This window comes from Prionailurus bengalensis, chromosome A3 (assembly GCF_016509475.1).
Source record: "Prionailurus bengalensis isolate Pbe53 chromosome A3, Fcat_Pben_1.1_paternal_pri, whole genome shotgun sequence".
NCBI lineage: Eukaryota > Metazoa > Chordata > Mammalia > Carnivora > Felidae > Prionailurus > Prionailurus bengalensis.
In genome coordinates this window covers 99,877,103-99,897,143 of record NC_057354.1, presented here as the reverse complement: position 1 = coordinate 99,897,143, position 20,041 = coordinate 99,877,103, and the positions used below count along the sequence as shown (strand labels likewise).

General features: G+C 45.3%; 1 long non-coding RNA gene across 3 annotated transcripts in view; it reads left to right on the top strand.

Moving 5' to 3' along the window:
- Positions 1-489: 489 nt before the first annotated feature.
- Positions 490-20,041, top strand: part of LOC122497095 — a 36,356-nt gene continuing 16,804 nt past the window's right edge. Inside the window, exons 1-5 of one of the 3 annotated variants that reach the window (XR_006301027.1) lie at positions 490-609; positions 9,094-9,233; positions 9,725-9,763; positions 17,317-17,361; positions 17,482-18,500. This is a non-coding gene — a long non-coding RNA (uncharacterized LOC122497095). Of the gene's footprint in view, positions 610-9,093; positions 9,234-9,724; positions 9,764-17,316; positions 18,501-20,041 lie in introns of those variants that run through there. The other 2 variants (XR_006301026.1, XR_006301025.1) reach the window with 2 other exon arrangements.

The window sequence follows — 20,041 nt, the reverse complement described above, 5'->3', positions numbered from 1 at the left end:
GGCTCGAACTCACGGACCGCGAGATCGTGACCTGGCTGAAGTCGTACGCTTAACCGACTGCGCCACCCAGGCGCCCCAAAGTTTATTTATATAAATGATACCTGAAAACTGACTTGAAAAACAGAAAAGCAAGCTCTTGTCACCCCAGCCTCCTATGGTCCAAAGGGTGAAACCTAACTTCTCATATAAGGTCCAACAAATTTTTCCTTTGTCTCCCAGTGTACCCTGTGCTGTCTTGTACTATATTGGTTCCTGCTGCTGGGCCTTTGCACATGTTCTTCCCTTTGCTTAAAGAGAACACAGGAAATTCAGGCCCAAATTCAAATTCCCTGTACTCTGTTAAGCCTTCCTTGCCTCTATTAGGCATACTAGCGCCTTCCTCTGTTCTCATTAATGCTGTGCTGTAATTTTTATTTTATTTTACTTTTTTTTATTTTAGAGAGAGAATCTTCAGTGGGTTCCATGTAGAGCCTGATGTAGGGCTCAATCCCATGAACCTGGGATCATGACCTGAGATGAAATCAAGAGTCGGATGCTCAACTGACTGAGCCACCCAGGCGCCCCTGTGCTGTAATTTTTAATTAGTTTTCATCTCAGCTAAACTCCAGGGTAGGCAATCACATGATTCATTTCTATCTCCGGGATCCAGTAGTGTTGAATGAGTGAGTGAATGAATGAATGAGTGAATGATTTAAAACGGGAAGAATGCTTATTAAAGTAACTTCTGAAGGTGTAGTCTAGTGTCCTCAAGATCTTTCTCAGGGGGCAGTGACACTACTTGGATTTTCTTATATACTTCGAACAGCCCATCTCAATAGTTTGAATGTAGAGGCAGATGAGGGAATCCAGCTGTCTTCAATTAAGCCAAATGTTAAAGGTATTTGCAAAGCTGTAAAACATTGTCACACCTCCAAATGTTTTTCTTTTGGAAAATTGTTATTTTTCTTAAAAATATTTGTTGCTGGGGTGCCTGGGTGGCTTAGTCGGTTAAACCTCTGACTTCAGCTCGGGTTATGATCTTACAGTTGATGAGTTTGAGCCCCAAGTGGGGCGCTGCACTGACATTGTGGAGCCTGCTTGGGATTCTCTGCCCCTCCCCCGCTCACTCAAAAATAAACAAACATTAAAAAAAGCTTACAAAAAATTTGTTAAAATTTGGGTTTAAGTGTGTAAAGGGGTTGTTAGACCAAAACATTTAAGAATCCCTGCTTTTAGCGGCACCTAGGTGACTCAGTGGGTTGAGCATCCAGCTTCGGCTCAGATCATGATCTCACTGCTGGTGAGTTCAGGCCCCACATCCAGGTCACTGTCAGCGTGGAGCCTGCTTAGGATCCTTTGTCCCCCCTCTCTCTGCCCCTTACCTACTTGTGTGTGATCTCTCAAAAATAAACATTAGAAAAAGAAAAAAGAATCTCTGCCTTTAGAGACTCTTACAACCCCCTCATTGTTCAAATGAGAAATGATAATGATGCCAACATTTAAGTAGTGCTCTGGCCTTGTGATGCCTTGGTTTTTTTCCAATCTAACCATGTGCACCTATACTTCAGCCACCCACTCCCCTCATGACCATACCTGGAACTTGGTTACACAACTTCCTGTTACGACTTCCTATTTGTCCAGTTTTCTTAATCTAGCACTAAATGTATTCTTTGACTTACTTAGGACCCCACTACCTTGAACTTTCCACTTGGCCTTTTGTTTTCCTTTTAACCCCATTCTCTTCCTGACCCAGTGGGTGCCACCATGGTCCACTCGCTATTCTTACTCATAACCTTTGACTCTTTAGACCCCTCATTTTCAAGCTGCACCAGCTCTGCAAACTCCCAGCCCTGAATCCGTTGCGTGACTCTATTTCTGCTTGGAGTGCAGATCACAGCAGATCACAAAATGATGGAAATGTACAGATTGGGTGGAGGGGAGAGCTGTTACAGAATCTAGTGGGTCCAATTGCAGTTGGGACTCAGTATTGTTCAGCGGTTTTTTGTTTTTTGTTTTTTTTTTTTTTTCAACGTTTATTTATTTTTGGGACAGAGAGAGACAGAGCATGAACGGGGGAGGGGCAGAGAGAGAGGGAGACACAGAATCGGAAACAGGCTCCAGGTCTGAGCCATCAGCCCAGAGCCTGACGCGGGGCTCGAACTCCCGGACCGCAAGATCGTGACCTGGCTGAAGTCGGACGCTTAACCGACTGCGCCACCCAGGCGCCCCTTGTTCAGCAGTTTGTGTCTTTGATCAGCACCCTCTATTTTCAGATTGCTAGAAAATTTCACTTGGCTTCAACTATTTACGCATCCACATCCCCAACAGATAACCTCACCTTCTAATCACAGGAAGTAAAGTTCAAAAAGCAAGAGTTTCCCCTCCCACTATGAGCCTCCAAGGGAATCTGTACATATGTATCCTGCTGCCTCACGTCCTTGCCACCGTCCCAGAAGAACAGAGATGTCCCTCTTTTGGTTCATCCCCACCTCTGCTTAGGATCCCATTTCATCTCATCTTGGATCATGCTCCCTTAGCCTCCCCCTCAACATCTGTACTTCCAACTGCTCAGCCTCACTGGTTCATTTCTATTGTTCAAGAACACTCCAACCCTAGGGGTGCCTGGGTGGCTCAGTTGGTTAAGCGTCCAACTTTGGCTCAGGTCATGATCTCACAGTTCGTGAGTTTGAGCCCCACATCGGGCTCTGTGTTGACAGTTCAGAGCCTGGAGCCTGCTGAGGATTCTGTCTCTCTTTCTCTCTCTCTCTCTCTCTCTCTCTCTCTCTCTCTCTCTCTGCCCCTTCCCCCACTCATACTTTGTCTCTTTCTCTCTCAAATATTAATAAAATAAAAAAACCCCACTCCAACACTATACTCCCTCCAGTACTGCCCTGTTTCTTTCTCTTCAGAGTCAAGCTTCTTGGAAGAATTCTCACTTCTCTTCCTCAGCTTTATAACCTGATTAATCTTATTGTTTGGTTTTTAATGCTGTGAGCCACTCCTATTCCCTACCATGTCTGTGCTCTTCCTATATCCCCTAGAGTTGAGCAGAGTCGCAACCTACTCAGACACCTAAGATGAAGTCAACAGTCATCCTAGACTTCCCTCCCATTTACCTCTCATGGCCTGTTGGTCACCAGAAAATTTTATCCATGAAACGTTGGTCAAGTTCACCCCTTTGTCCATTCCCGAGGCAGCCAAACCATTTCAGGCCACTATCATCCATCCTTGAGACTCAGAGTGATCTTGACTCCTTACTACCAATCATGCTGTCTTCCATTGTACCATTTCCAGTTAGCTGTTTTTTTTTTTCCTTTTTGACTATCAGTACAGAGCCTGATGGGGGGCTTGAGCCCACGAAATGTGACCTGGGCCAAAATCAAGAGTCAGTTGCTTTACCAGCTGAGCCACCCAGGCATGCCTCTTTTTTGACTAAATTTTTATTTATTTATTTATTTGTTTGTTTGTTTGTTTATTTATTTTTTAAATGTTTATTTATTTTTGAGACAGAGAGAGACAGAGCATGAACAGGGGAGGAGCAGAGAGAGAGGGAGACACAGAATCCGAAACAGGCTCCAGGCAACGAGCTGTCAGCACAGAGCCCAACGTGGGGCTCGAACTCACGGATCGTGAGATCATGACCTGAGCCGAAGTCGGAGGCCTAACCGACTGAGCCACCCAGGCGCCCCTTGACTAAATTTTTTAAACTGGCATTCTGGCTGGCTTTGTTGGTACAGCATGTGACTCCTGATCTCAGAGTTGTGAGTTCAAGCCCCACGTTGGGAGTGGAACCTACTCAAAACAAAAACTGTAAAAGTAATACATGTTCATCAGAAAAATTTTGGAAAATACAGAAAAGCATAAAAAAGTTGCTTATAATCTTAGCACCCAGAGACAGACATTGTTATATCTTGATCTGTTTCCTTCCTAGAGCTGTTGTTCAAAATCACAGACTGGATCCTATTCCACTGCTTAAAGCCCTTCAATGTCTTACTTTTTTTTTTTTTTTTAATGTTTATTTATGTATTGTGAGAGAAAGAATCCCAAGCAGGCTTCACGCTCAGTGCAGAGCCCAATGTGGGGCTTGATCCCATGACTCTGGGTTCATGACCTGAGCCAAAATCAAGAGTCAGACACCCAGCCAACTGAGCCACCTAGGCATCCCAATGGCTCACTTTCAATGTTCCAGATCTCTTACAGATCAGATGATAACTGAAATGCCTACCAAGGTCCAAAGTCTATATAGGGTCTATCTCTGTTTATCCAACTTGTCTACTACTCTCTGCCCTGTGGTCAGTGTTACGCACTGTGTGGTCGGTGTTAAGTGGGTTGCTCTGGCTTTAGTCTGGTCTCTCTTTCTGCTTTCAGGGCCTTTGCATTTGCTTCTCTGGCATGTCTGTACCGGAGTCTTCATATGACAGGCTTAACTTAAGATCATTTTGGAAAAGCCTTTCCTGAGCATTCTAAGACCCTCCCACACACACTGATTGTTTTTTAATGTTTATTTATTATTGAGAAACAGGCAGAGCATGAGCGTGGGAGGGGCAGAGAGAAGGGGAGACACAGAATCCAATGCAGGCTCCAGGCTCTGAGCTGTCAGCACAGAGCCCGATGCGGGGCTCAAACTCACAAACCGCGAGATCATGACCTGAGCCAAAGTCAAGACGCTTAACCAACTGAGCCACCCAGGCGCCCCCTGATATTTTAAGTCCTGTTTCTTACTATTTACCCATATGAATTGTTAAGCCATTGCAAAACAGGATTTCAAGAGGTATGCGTAGGCTTTGCCCATTCTTTGACACTGCAGTCCCACTTCAAGACATTTAGCCTATCTGAATCATGATACATGTAAAGATTTTAGATACAAGGATGTTTATCATAATGTTCTTTTTTTAAAAAAAAGTTTTTGGGGCGCCTGGGTGGCTCAGTCGGTTAAGCGGCCGACTTCAGCTCAGGTCATGATCTCTCGGTCTGTGAGTTCGAGCCCCGCGTCGGGCTCTGTGCTGACAGCTCAGAGCCTGGAGCCTGTTTCAGATTCTGTGTCTCCCTCTCTCTGACCCTCCCCCGTTCATGCTCTGTCTCTCTCTGTCTCAAAAATAAATAAATGTTAAAAAAAAAAAAAAAGTTTTTGTGTGTTTTAATGTTTATTTATTTTTGAGAGAGAGAGAGAGAGAGAGAGTCAAGCAGGGGAGGGGCAAAGAGAGGGAGACACAGAATCCGAAGCAGGCTTCAGGCTCCAGGCTCCGAGCTGTCAGCAGAGAGCCTGACGCGGGTCTGGAACTCCCGAACTTTGAGATCATGACCCGAGCTGAAGTTGGAGGCTTAAGCGACTGAGTCACCCAGGTGCCCCTGTTACGTTGTTTTTCAATATTTAAAACTGAAGACAAAGTTATTATGCTTTATATAAAACCAAAGCAGCTAGAAATATATCTGTGGTACATTTTCAGTGAAAAAAGCAGGTTTCAAAATATATTCTGGTCATTTTCTAAATGATGCCTTTTCTAAACAGCATAATGCCATTCTTTTTCTTTCTTTCTTTTCTTCCTTTCTTTTCTTTCCTTTCTTTTTCTTTCTTTCTTTCTTTCTTTCTTTCTTTCTTTCTTTCTTTCTTTCTTTCTTTTTCTTTCTTTCTTTTCCTTCCTTCCTTCCTTCCTTCCTTCCTTCCTTCCTTCCTTCCTTTCACTGGATAGATCCCAGATTCTTAATATGGTTATGAGAGGGGGCAATATAAATGATGTACATTTTTGTTCAATACATATTTTTTAATGTTTATTTTTGAGAGAGAGAGGGTGTGTGCAGGGGAGAAAGAGGGGCAAAGAGAGATGGAGAGAGAACCCCAAGTGGGGGCTTGATCCCATAACTCTGGGATCATGACCTGAGATGAAATGAAGAGTCGGACGCTTAACTAAGCTACCCAGGTGCTCCTGTTCAACGTATACATATTTACTGAGAGTCTTCTGTGTCCACCAAAGACACAAGGATGAGAAAGAAAACCATATTCCCATTCTCAAGTTGTTCACATTCTGGTGACAAAATGAATTGAATTGAACTGGTGTTCTGATAAGTGTCAAGAGTATTTTGAGAGCATATGATACAAATGTGAAGGGCCTTTTCCCCCTTAGTTTTGAAATTTTCTATAACAAACATAGACTAGCTTCGTCAACTTTTTTTTTTTTTTGAGAGAGAGAGAGAGAGAGAGAGAGAGAGAATGAATCTCAAGCAGGCTCCACGCTCAACGCCGAGCCCAACACAGAGCCCCATCCCATGACCCTGGGATCATGACCTGAGCCAAAATGAAGAGTAGGACGCTCACATGAACCGAGCCACCCGGGGAACTCCCCTTTTTCCTTTTTTTTTTATGTTTAAAAAAGATTGGCATTGAAATAATTGGGAGATAGAAGGTGGTAAGTGGAGTAGGTCCTCGAGTGAAGGGAACCGTTCTGATGCCAATTGTTTTTGAAATCAGGAGACTCCGGCATGTTTAGAGGCCGAGGGGAAGAGCTGCGTTCCTGTGTGTTTGTCTGTCAGTGTTCAGTGGGGCAGGTGGAGGAGGGAGTGAGGAGCCCAGATAAGATTTGCTTTCACCAGGAGGCAGGACACTTCAGTCTCTGCTGGTTGTCAACGGAGATAAAGCTGTCAGTTTGGGTAGGGCAGGAAGTTGTGGCAGTCCTACCCCTTGGCCTTCCTTTTCCCAAAGTGGAAGGTAAGGTCATACCACTTTGTGCCTCTGTGCCTGGTAAGTTTCTACTCCTTCCTTTAAAAATCAGCTGTAGGGGCACCTGAGTGGCTCAGTTGTTTAAACCTCGGACTCTTCATCTGGGCTCAGGTCGTGATCTCACGGTTGGTGGGTTCCAGCTTTGCTTTGAGCTTTGCCCTAACAGCACAGAGCCAGCTTGGGGATTCTCTGTCTCCCTTTCTCTCTGCCCTCCCCTACTCAAGCATGTGCCCGTGTGCTCTTTCTCTCAAAATAAATCAATAAAAACTTAGGAAAAAAAGCAAAAATAAAAACGAGGTGTAGATCTCTGCCTTTGCAACCCCTTTCCTGACCCCTTCCTTCTAGAATCACCTTGGTGGGGTGGGGGGATGGGGGAAGGAAGGGGGCTAGTTAAGCTTTCAGAGTCCCTGAACACTCTAAGACTTAAGGTTAGAATTTCTGAGCGGTGGCACGCAGGATCTACATTTGAAAGAACAGCCATGGGGAATTCAGGTGGCCCAATAAAGTTGGAGAACCACCCCACTAAGTGTTCCCAATTCATTTTACAACCCTCCATTATTGAAATTAAACTATTCCCTCCCCCACCGTGTTCCTCTTGGGAGGGAGTGTCTCTTCATTTCTGGGCTTTCAAGTACAGCCCTGCACTATGTAGGCTGGGAGAGTGGCCTTGGATTCTTATTTGTGAAATGAATGAAATGTCCAGAGCTGGAGCCCTGGTGTCTCGACCCCCCCTGACCCACAACTTCCCTACCCCATCATGGGTTATCTCCATAGGTCTCTGAATTCTTAATGAAAGCATTTCCTGCTTGGCTATGCCTGAACATCATATGCAAACTTAACCTCACACACCCACATGGAGAGATCCTGGGAAGAATGGGGCTTATGGAGGATTGATTGCTCTAAGGAAAGTCAAAGTGTAGGCCGCAGCAGGGGTGCCAGAGCACCTGGCTCCAGGGGTCCCAAGCTGGGTTTGGCCACTCCCCGCTGATAAAATCCAAAGGCAGAGAGATGAGTGGTGGAGAAACAAGAAAGGGATTTTATTTCAGTGAGGCCAACACCAGGAAGACGGTGGACTAGCTTCCCAAAGACTGTTTCCAAAGTGCTGAAAATACTTCCAGGTTATGTAAGGAGAATGTGGGACAAAGGTTGGTCAATACAGGCAGGTGGGCAGTGAAGGTCAAGTCGTCATTGTCTTGGGGTCAATCCCAGGCAGGTGTTGCTGGCTCAGGGCCGTCTTGATTGCTTGAGGGGGTCGTTTTGTTCCCATCAGGGATGCTTTGCCCTCAGGGTCTTTTGCCTAAGTTAAGAGACTAGCTGGAAAGAACAACTTAATCAGTTAGAAAGTTTGAGGTCAAAACGAGGTTAAGTCCTCCTTCAAACTTGAGGTGCCCTGAAGTCAAGGGAGTAGAAGGGCACCTGGCTGGCTCAGTCGGTAGATTGTGCAACTCTTGATCTCAGGGTTGTGAGTTCAAGCCCCACACTGGGTGTAGAGATTACTCAAAAATAAAATCTTAACAACAACAACATGAAGTTAAGTGAGTGGAATCAACACGAATTCAGATGCACAAGACCTCTACAGCTGGTGTCTGTTCTGAGTGTCACCCAAGTTTCCCCCGAAACCTATCAAGGAGTTAAAGCATACTCTGGAAAAGAACCCTGGAATGTAACAGTTAAGGTGGATGCTCGGGAGATAATGAGTCCTAACAGATGGCTTGTGTGTGGCTTGTCTGGAGAAATTATAGGGTATCTCCCACACTACCCAAGGATAAAGATGCTCTGATACTATTGGCTAGTGCTGTTCGTGTAGAGAGAACTAGTCCAAAAGAATGTCAGTTCATCTTATAAGAAATCATTATATCTCCTAAGAACAGCAAATCCCCTTTCTTTAATCAGAGACTTTACTGACCACCTCCCATGGGTCACAGGCCTTTACTAGCTGCTGGAGATGTGACCGTAGGCTAACAGGCACAGTACTTGCTCTGAAGGAGTCAGTATTGTTGCCACCCAGTCACTCAAATCCCAGTCTGTCATTTGGTATGCTTTGTGGATTTGCCTGACAAGGCATAGGACTCTGAGCAAGTGACCAGAGCCAATTATTTGGCCAGCGAGCCCTCCTGTTCGCACACTGATAACATTCCAGTTTTGAATCACCTGTGACTTGGGTGAAAGTGAAACATTTCCCAGAGTGCGGTCTCCTCTGGATAAATGCCTATAAACCTGAGTCCGTTGGTGAGCTTGATATAACAGCCCTGCCCTGGGAAGGCCAGCAGCGGGCAGTGGCCAGCCTCCAGCGGCTCTCCATTGCTGCACTGCCTTGGCTCCTCCCACCAGCCCCATGTCTGGATCCCTTGCTTCCTGAAACAGGGCCTTCTATTACTCTAATTTTGCATTTCTTGCAGGTGTCCTTGTCTGCCCTGATGGCCCACTGAGAGGTTGCTGAGGGGATTCTTGGAGCATCAAATTCCAAAGAGCTTGAGTCAGAAGAAGCTTTGCAGCCCAGGGCTGACTTTGAAGGAAGAGGGAGCAGGGGCGGCTGATGGTAAGTGGAGGAGAGTGGACATAATGGGAACAGACGTGGGATCGGCTACACTTGTGACTTTGAGGACGGTCCCCAGCTTCTTAGCTCCCCTGAGAGAAACCATGAAAGCTGAAACCAGGATCCCAGGATCCTTAGCTAGTAATTCCTAAAAGCAGCATTTAAGAGATCTGGCTCTGGAAAACATTCACTCAAGGGTAGGTCCACATTTGGGTGAATGAGACCTACATATTTCTGAGGGGCAACACTTAAGCAAGAAATATAAAATTAGACAGGGTAGGAGAAGACCCTGTTTCAGGAAGCAAGGGATCCAGAAGCTTTAGCCTCAGTAATTTCACAGTAACCCATCTTTGCATTCATGCTAGAGGGTAAAAGTATTGGGTGTCTCTGATCCCAGAAGATGCTTAAAGGAAAGAAAGAGGCAGGGATGAGAGCAACTTTAAAGTTTTACCTCCTTGTTATTAATCACATTCTCTCTTCATCCCCATACCCAGTTACAGGTCTAAATGTTGGACGAAGCTATTCATGGACAGGTATCATTTAAAAAAATTTTTAATTTGTTTTTAATGTTTACTTTTGAGAGAGAGCATGCACAATCAGGGGAGGGGCAGTGAGAGAGGGAAATAGGATATGAAGCAGGCCCTGCGCTCACAGCAGAGAGTCTGATGTGGGGCTTGAACCCATGAACTGTGAGATCATGACATGAGCCGAAGTCGCATGCTTAACTGACTGAGCCACTCAGGTTCCCCTGCCATTCATCTTGAATCCCCAGTACTTCACACACAGCACAAGCAAAGTATTTGTTGAAGGAATGAGTGGATGAATGAATGAAAGAATGAGTGAATGAATGAGTGAATTCTCCCAGGTCCCAAGAATTGAGAGTCTTGTATATCCCTCTCTTTCTTTCTTCCTTCTTATTTATTTATTTATTTATTTATTTATTTATTTATTTATTTAGAGTGAGCGAGCAAGCAAGCATGTGCACACCTGAGCCGGGGGGAAAGGCAGAGAGAGAGGGAGAGAAGGAGAATCCCAAGCAGGCTCTGCACTGCCAGCATGGACCTGGATGCAGGGCTCAAACCCATGAACTGTGTGAGTTCATGACCTGATCTGAAATCAAAGACTTGGATGCTCAACCGACTGAGCCATCCAGGTGCCCTTGTCCAACTATTACTTTAGGTCAAAGGTTGGCAAACTGCAACCCATGGGCCAAATTGGCCCCACCACCTGTTTTGAAATTAAAGTTTAATGGGACACACTTTTTATTTTTATTTTTTTTAATGTTTATTTTTTTTTGAGAGAGAGACAGTGTGATCAGGGAGGGGCAGAGAGAGAGGGGGACACAGAATCTGAAGCAGGCTCCAGGCTCTGAGCTGTCAGCACAGAACCAACACGGGACTCGAACTCACGAACCATGAGATCATGACCTGAGCCGAAGTTGGGTGCTTAACAGACTGAGCCACCCAGGTGCCCCGGGACACATGCTTTTATTATATGTTGTCTATAACTGCTTTTGTGCTACAAGGGCAGAATTGAGTAGCTGTGACAGAGACCATATGGCAAACAAAGGCTAAAATATTTACCATTGGACCTTTCACTGAAAAAGTTTGTCTCTGATTTAGGTCTCCATTACACCCAATGTGTAATAATCACCTCCTAACTGATCTCTTAGCCTCTGCTCTCTCTAGAGGTTTTTCTAAAATATAAATCCAGTAAGGTTGTACTCCCCCAAAACCCTTTGTTGGCTCCTCATTTTCTGCAACTCCGTAATGAAGTTTTTAGGATTTGTCATGATGTAGCCCCAATCTTCTGCAGCCTCTTCTCTTCCTTCTTCCTCTCCTCTCTGTCTTGCACACCAGCCACAGCAGACCATGGAACAGGTCAGTGGCTCCCATCCCTTCTCTGGAATGTCCTCTTGTCTGTTCTCTGCTGGCTTCTCTGTGAAGTCTGTCCTGATCTCCTTCCCCTATACTCCTATAAATCACAATAAGGTAAATTGTACTGCAATATCAAGCAACCCCAAATTTCAGTGACTTAAAACTACAAATCAGTTGAACAAGAATAAGGTATACACAGGTGCCCCACTTCCAGAGAGCTCGACAAGCACGTATGATGTTTTTGTTCCTCCCAAGAATGGGAAAAAAACAGCCTAGTCACCCCCCCTTTTTTTGTAATATGCATGCAATGACTACCTTATTAACGGATATTTGTCATTTTGTCTGAAACTTGTCATTTTGGCACTTGTAGAGGTTGTGATTGATAAACAATTATAAAAAGAGAACTTCATTTAAGGAAGAAAGAATGGAAAGTCTGAGAAGATGAACCATAACTGAAGGGTCATGCTTAGAACTGCTTTTGGCCACAGTAAGAGCTCAGTAAATGCTGGCTCACAGCTTGCCCACTGCTACTTTCCATAAGTCCACTTATTGAGCCAGTCCCCCAGGCGGGGAGTGTGGAAGCAGTGAGGAGGGAAGGAGGACCCAGCCTCTGTCTGAACTGGAGTGATGCCTTCATTGATGCCTTCTTCCCCGCGGGGTATAAAACCATGTTTGATTTGCTCCAGGTGTCACAGGAAGTTTCTCCAGGACTGCCTCCTCTCTCTATTCTGAATGCACTTGCTCTATCCTTGTCCCACCTCCTGATATTTGGTTTCTGCCCAGCCCCTTCAGACTGGCTCTCAGGAGAGTATCAGCACCTGTTATGCAGCCCATCTACCCACCTTCATTCCGGGAGCATGTTGGGAGCAGACTCCGCTCTGCTAGCCCTGGGCTGATCCCTGACCTCCTGTGTTGCCATTTCCACGTCTTTGCTTTATACTCTGGCCCTGGGACACCCACTAATCCTACGTGTTTCTGAAATCATTGTTTGCCCCTACCTTGGCAAGCGAGGATTGCTTGTCAAGCCATCCTTGGCTTGGCCATTTGTTTGGGGTCCTACTGTTGTGTCTTGCTCTCTTCCTTGCCCTCCCTGTTGACTGATCGACTCTGAGCACCACCTGGAGCACTGGACCCTGCCCTCGTTCTTCCACGTATTGCCCTCTCAGAACCCACTGGAAGATGAGGCTTGGAAATCCATACCAGCATCATCCCTGAACTCCACAGCCATCCTGTGCCTTACCCCACACATACCTCTGGCCCTAAGAACTCTTTTTTTTTTTTTTTATTAAGTTTATTTGTTTTTGAGAGAAAGAGAACATGAGCAGGGGAGGGGCAGAGAGAGACGGAGAGAGGGAATCCCAAGCAGGCTCCACACTATCATTGTGGGGCCCAATGCAGGGCTTGAACCCATGAACCTTGAGATCATGACCTGAGTTGAAATCAAGAGTTTGATGCTTAACCAACTGAACCACCCAGGTACCCCCAAGAACTCTCGATGTAGACCTGATTAAATGTATCATACCGTACTGGGATTAGGTGTTGTAGCACCAGCCTCTCAGTGGGGTGCTGAACACTGTCCCCTTTTGGGAACCTACCTCCCACTTTGACTTCTTTTCCAATCCCAGTCTGCAGCCTGGGTCCTGATTTTGAGATTGACCTTGCTCGTCCATTGCTGGACACTGTCCCAGGCTATCCTCTACCAGGCTTCTGAGTCTTCTTTTGCTTCTTTTGAACCTGGAGCCCTGTGCTCTCTCACACCACTGCTGCCCACCATCCCCATGTTGGGGTCAGCTCTTCAGAACTCTTATGGGGAAACCTCAAGGATCACTGGTCTACAAGTATTAAGAGTGGCTTCTCCCCACCCATAGAGTTTATTTACTTATATAAAGCACTCAGTTTGGTGTCTGGCCTACAATAAGCCTTTCTAAGTGTTATTTGTTGTGTTATCACCCTCTAATTAAAGCAGGCAAGGTTTGTTCCTCAAAGAGGAAGGCATACGTAACAGGTAAAAATAATAAGCCATACTTTAGTTTTAAAGTTTTTTTTTTTAGGGGCGCCTGGGTGGCGCAGTCAGTTAAGCGTCCGACTTCAGCCAGGTCATGATCTCGCGGTCCGTGAGTTCGAGCCCCGCATCGGGCTCTGGGCTGATGGCTCAGAGCCTGGAGCCTGTTTCCGATTCTGTGTCTCCCTCTCTCTCTGCCCCTCCCCCATTCATGCTCTGTCTCTCTCTGTCCCAAAAATAAATAAACGTTGGAAAAAAAAAATTTTTTTAAGTTTTTTTTTTAATGTTTATTTATTTTTAAGAGAGAGAGAGTGCACATGAGCAGGGGAGGAGGCAGAGAGAGAGGGGACAGAGGATCCAAAGCGGGCTCTGTGCTGACAGCAGAGAGCCGGACTTGGGCTCAAACTCACGAACCACGAGATCATGCCCTTAATTGAAGTCAGGCGCTCAACCAACTGAGCCACCCGGGTGCCCCAGTAAGCCATATTTTAAAGGTTAATGGACACCCCGGCCCCTGCCATGTTGCCTCAAACCAGGCGCCCTGTAACCAGCACGTAGGACTTACCTTGACCTTTTGTGAGCTAGGACTCCCTCTTGATCTATTCCTGTGGCTGTACTCTGAGTTTGTGACCCAATTATCCCTTTCATCCAATCTCGTGCCCCTATGAAGTCACTTTTCCTACTCTTCACTACAAGTGACCCTTCACCTGAATGAAGACTGAGGGTTGTTAATTGTCGTTTCCCTAATAACTTAGCGAAGTGTGAAGAGCTGGTAACTTAGACAATGTCCAGAACCTACTGGCTTCTTTCACTCTGAGTGAATTGTGGGCACTGGGCATCTCTTAGGTCAGGAATTAGATTCCAGTGTACATGGGCTTTGAAACAGGAAAATACAGGAGTGGGTTTCGGGTTGTCAGGAGCTGTACAGGTGTTGATCACAAATTCCAGGAACAGGGGGCTTCTGCCATCAAGGCTATGTGGTCACTGGGGAAAGTCAGGTGGGATGTCAATTGTGAATAGTGAAAAAGGAAGAGGAGCTTCACCAAAAGCAAGAAGGAATCTGAAAGAAAAAATATGTGGCTTCCTCAGGTCCTGGTCCTGTGCCTGGTCCACTAAGAATAATGTATGAAAAACAGTGGGTGCCTGGGTGGCCCAGTTGGTTGAACACCCAACTCTGGATTTCAGCTCATGTCCTGATCTCATGGTTCCTGGGATCAAGCCCTGTTGGGCTCGCACTGACAGCACAGAGCCTGCTTGGATTCTCTCTCTCTCTCTCTCTCTCTCTCTCTCTCTCTGCCCCTTCCCTGCTCACACTCCCTCTCTCTCTCAAAATAAATCCATAAATGTAAAAAAAAAAAAAAAAGAAAAAAAAAGAAAAGAAAAGAAAAAAAAGAATGAATGAATGGATTCAAGGAGGGAAGGAAAGAGAAGAAAAATTAAAAGACACTATCAAGCCAGGGGCGCCTGGGTGGCTCAGTCAGTTAAGCCTCCGACTTCTGTTCAGGTCATGATCTCATGGTTCGTGGGTTCCAGCCCCACATTGGGCTCTGCTGACAGCTTGGAGCCTGGAGCTTGCTTCAGATTCTGTGTCTCCCTGTCTCTCTGCCCCTCCCCTGCTTGCTCTCTCTCTCTGTCTCTCTCAAAAATAAATAAGCATTAAAAAAATGTTTTTAATAAATAAATAAATAAATAAATAAATAAATAAATAAATAAATAATAACACTATCAAACCAATAAAATAAATAAGTCAAGAGCAAGATTTGGCTTTCAGTGACCTGGGACCTTCCTTCCCCACCTCCTACCTTCCCTCCCTCTCTTCTCTCTTTCTTCCCATCCAGTGGTGCTGACTCTTGTCCCCATGAGGGTGGCAGAAGACACTATGTGCAGAAAGAAAATTGGCTAGGGTTACCTGGGCGGCTCACTCGGTTAAGTGTCTGATTCTTGGTTTTGACTCAGGTCATGATCTCATGGTTCGGTGAGTTCGAGCCCCACACTGGGTTCTCTGCTCTCAGCGAGAAGCTTGCTTTGGATCCTGTGTCTCTCTCTCTCTGCCCCTCTCCCTCTCACACTCTGTCTCTGTCTCTCTCTCTCAAAAATAAATAACATTAAAAAAGAAAGAAAACCAGCGAGCTTGGTCTGAAGGGGGGTGCGGGGCCTGCAAGACCTATGGGAGAACACAGTCTGAAGCAGTCCCCTTAGCAACAGGGCCGAGCAGAACGCTTGGTTTCAGAAAGGAACTAGCAAGATTAGCTGGAATGAGGGCTTAGGTGAGGTGCACCAAAATGAAACAAATGTTCTCTCTTGTACAGAGACAGCTTTGGGATGAAATGTTAAGGCAAAGCACTGATCAATACGGTTCACTGGTATAACTGTGTAACTGTTAAGAGAATTTTATCCCCATATCATAAAATTCACCCTTCTACAGGGTGAATCCAGCAGTTTTCAGTATATTCACAGAGTTGTGTAACCATCCCCATTATCTGATCCTAGAACATTTCATCACCCTGTATCTATTAGCGGTAACTTCTCATTTTTCCCTCCCCTAGCCCCTGGCCACCAATTTACTTTCAGCCTCTACATTTGCCTATTCTGGACATTTTATAAAAACACAATCCTACAGGGGCACCTAGCTGGTTCAGTCAGAAGAGCATGCAAATCCTGATCTTGGGGTTGTGAGTTCAAGCCCCATGTTGGGTGTAGAGATTACTAAAAAAATAAATAAATAAAAACTTTAAAAAGTGGAATCACACATTCCGTGTGTGGCCTTTTGTGTCTGTTATTTCACTTAGCATGATGTTTTCAAGGCTTACCCATTTCTTTTCAGGTTTATTTATTCACTTAGAGAGAGAGAGAGAGAGAGAGACAGTGCAAGTGGGGGAGGGGCAGAGAGAGAGGAAAAGAGAATCCCAAGCAGGCTATGCACCATCAGCACAAACTGCTACGTGGGGCTCGAGCCCACAAACTGTGAGATCGTGACTTAGGCCGAAGTCAAATGCTGAACTGACTGAGCCACCCAGGCACCCCAAGGCTTCCCCACATTATAGCATGTATCAGTGCTTCATTCCTTTTTATGGCTAAATAATATTCCATTTTATGGATATGCCACCTTTTGTTTTTCCCCCTTCATCATTTGAAGGGCATTTGTGTTATTTTCACTTTTTGGCGATTTGAATTAATGCTATTATGAACATTTGTGTCCGGTTTCTGTGTGGACATGTTTTCCTTCCTTTTGAGTACACACATAGGAGTAGAGCTGCTGGGTCATATGGAAGGTAACTCTATGTTTATCTTTTTAGGGAACTGCTCAACTGTTTCCACAGTGGCCGCACTATTTTACCTCCCTGCCATAAATGTCTGAGGGCTCCAGTGTCCACACACACACATCCTTGCCAACACTGATTATTGTCCATCTTTTTTAATTTTTTTATGTTTATTTTTGAGAAAGAGAGAGAACAACCGGGGTGGGGGTGGGTGGTAGAGAGCGAGGGAGACACAGAATCCGAAGCAGGCTCCAGGCTCTGAGCTGTCAGCACAGAGCCCGACGTGGGGCTCGAACCCACACACCATGAGCTCGTGACCTGAGCTGAAGTCGGACGCTCAACTGACTGAGCCACCCAGGTGCCCCTGTCCATCTTTTTATTGTAGCCATCCTACTGGGTGTAAAGCTATACCTCATTGCAGCTTTGATTTGTACTTTTCTACTAATGATGTTGAGCATCTTTTCATAGGTTTGTTGGCCATTTATATATCTTCTTTGGAAAATTATCTAAAACACTATGTGATTTTAACCGTATACACACATAACCAAATTCCCCGGTACAGTCTGAGACTGTGTACGAGTTCTGATAATTGCTTATTCAAGTTGCCATCAGTGGTTAGAATGAAGAGGAATATTCCTGAGGCTTCCTCAAAGGAAGAGGAATTCTGTGTGGGTTGATGTTTTTCCTCAAAGGGCTTTTCTTGGCTGTCAGGTGGCATATTACTGTGGGGATTAAATTGAGTATTAAATATGGGCAGCAGGATATTCAGTGGCTCAGATCAGCAGTACTGGTTATTTAAGGTCTGCATCTGTTCCGATTGGCTGATGCCCATGCCTTGATGTTTTTTTAACGTTTGGAATACCATGCCTACATATTGAGTGCCCAGCTCGTGTGTCTGGCAAGCAGTTGGTAATTATTAATTTCTTTCCTTCCCTTCTTTTGTTGAGCTCCTTTATGTCCTGCCATCATCAAAAGTAGGCCGCTGATTGCTGGTATGTATATTTTATTTTCACCTCACCCTGGACCCAAGAGTGTTTTTTGATGCTCTTTGGTGGCTGTCCTCGTTCTTTATCATGAAGATCATATATCTCTGTGTGGCTATTTGCTTCCAGGACTTTGGCAACTGCTCCTAATCCTGGAGTCCCCTCTTCAGACACCTGGTCTGTTAACCTGAAGACCCTTTTCATTTTATGTGTGTATGTATGTTTGTATGTCTGTATATATTAGGCTCCACACCCAACCTGGGGCTTGAACTCATGACTCTGAGATCAAGGGTCACATGCTTTACTGACTGGGCCAGGCAGGTACCCCCTGAAGACCCTTTTTAAAGGTCATCTTTTTGTGTGGACATATTGGGTTCACATTTGGTCGTGTTCTCACTCACTGATACCAACAGTGGTAATCAACTGGTGTAATGCTGACCAAAAAAATGTGTCAGTTGTGGAAGTGTTTGTAATACTGAGCAGAGGGAAACAATTTAAATTTTATTAATATGGGATTGCTAAAGAAAGCCTGGTACAGCCATAGATTGCAGGGGTTGGCACACTTTTTCTGTAAAGGACCAGATGGTAACGGTTTAGGCTTTGTGGGCAACAGAATCTCTGATGAAACCATTCAACTCAGCTGTCTTAGTGCAAAAGCAGCCATAGACAATATGTAAATAAGTGGGCGTGGCTGCGTTCCAGTAAAATTTCATTTAGGTGTTGGGCCATCTTTGATCTGCAGACCATGGTTTGCTGACCTCTGACATAACGAATTCCTTCCATGTGGCTGTTAAAGGATCTAATAGAATTATGTGTATTGACAAAGATGTCCATCAAGTTTAAATATTTATATATATATGTATGTATATTTTTAGGAAGAAGGAGAGCAAAATTACACACACACTTGTACAGGCCCGAAAAAGAGCCTTAAAAGACACACACCCACCTGTTAACAGTAACACACAGAGTGATTAGGATTGAGGAAGTGGGGAGTTTGGGGCAGACGGGTACTTTTCCTTACTTGACTGTTGTACACGGAAAGAGCCTTGGTTTTGTAATTTAAAAAAATGTGGGGCGCCTGGGTGGCTCAGTTGATTAAGCATCTGGCTCTCGATTTCGGCACAAGTGATGATCTTGTGGTTCCTGAGATGGAGTTCTGCATCCGATTCTGCACTGACAGTACAGAGCCTGCTTAGGATTGTCTGTCTCTCTCTGCACCTCCCCCTGCTTGTGCTCTCAAAATAAACAAACAAACAAATAATAAAATTCAATTGAGATTTTTTGATTCAAATGAGTTTTACTGGTCTTATTCATAAGGTGCATAACATGTATCCTACATAAAATGTAACAAGTTCACAATCATAATGGCCACACAATCAGCAATACACTGCGTCTGAGCTGCAGAATCTTACGGTTATAAGTGGGAGTCTAGATGGATCCATGGACAAAGGGGAGGCAGATTTGGTTGAGATGCCAGCTCAGAGCCTTGGTTGGGAAGCATGAGGCTGAATCTGGAGCCAGGTCTGAGGCAGAGTTGGGGACAGATGCATCAGCCTCAACGCAGGCCTTCCCTGGTCAACAATCCCCTGCCATCGGGCTCCTTCTAGATGTGGAGGGTGTCAGGAATGTTACAGGTCCTTAGATGCACTTTTGCGTGAGCCAAGAGCTGAAGGTGGTGGGTGGAGGAGGTCTGTACCCCGGCAGGTGAAACAAGACGCAGACTAGTAAATAGGTGAAGTGTCCGGCTATGGAATGGGTGCGCCACAGGGGGGAGTGCAAGTGGGAGGGGCTCTTTGTGGGATAGGTCACATCTGAGTCACATCTGAGTCACTCTGAAGTATGAATAGGAGTTTGCCACATCAGCCAAGGCAAGACAGGAAATTCCAGGCAGACTGAAGAGCAGAGATGAAGGTTCAGAGATGGGAAATACTGTCAAAGTCATCCTAAGAAGTTTATGAACAGAGAGGCTGAGAGACTGTGGGTCAGGAAGGGGAACCAGCAGAGGGTTGTAGGCAAGGGAGACAGGAAGTCACATCTGAGCTTTAGAAGATTTTCTGGTGGCCACGGGGAGTGGGGGAAGAGCCATCAATCATCTCTTGTCCAGGCGGGAAGTGACATGAGCCTGGATTCAGCTGATGAGTGCATTTAGACCATGTTGCCCTCACCTCTGGGCCATTCTCTAAGCTGTCCTTCTGCTTGCCATGTTCCCTCCCCTCCTCTTGGCATGGCCAGTTCTCCTTCAGTCTTTAAATTTTTTAAAACTCAGTCATTACCTCCACCAAGAAAAGTTCACTGACATTTTAGATCCTAACACTCCCAGCTGGGTCAAAGACCTCAACTCAGGGCTCTATGAGGCTCTGTATATCCCTGTGTCTCCATGTGAATCCCGTTGCTTTATGACTGTATTTTGATTTCTGACTTACCACTAGACTGTGATTTTCTTAGGGTAGAGGCCAGGTTTCATTAATCTTTAGATCGTGATCTCACGGTTCATGAGTTCGAGTCCCGCATCGGGTGAACTCGAGCCCCACTTCGGGTAAGCCCTCTCTTGGCACAGAGAAAGGGATTAGTAAATACCTGTGACTGAACAGATAAAAGGATGAATGAAAGGTGAAGCGGGGAGATGAGAGATGCTGGGGAAGCTGAATTAGGTTAACAGGTTGTTTTATTTGAGGCAGATTTGCCAGCA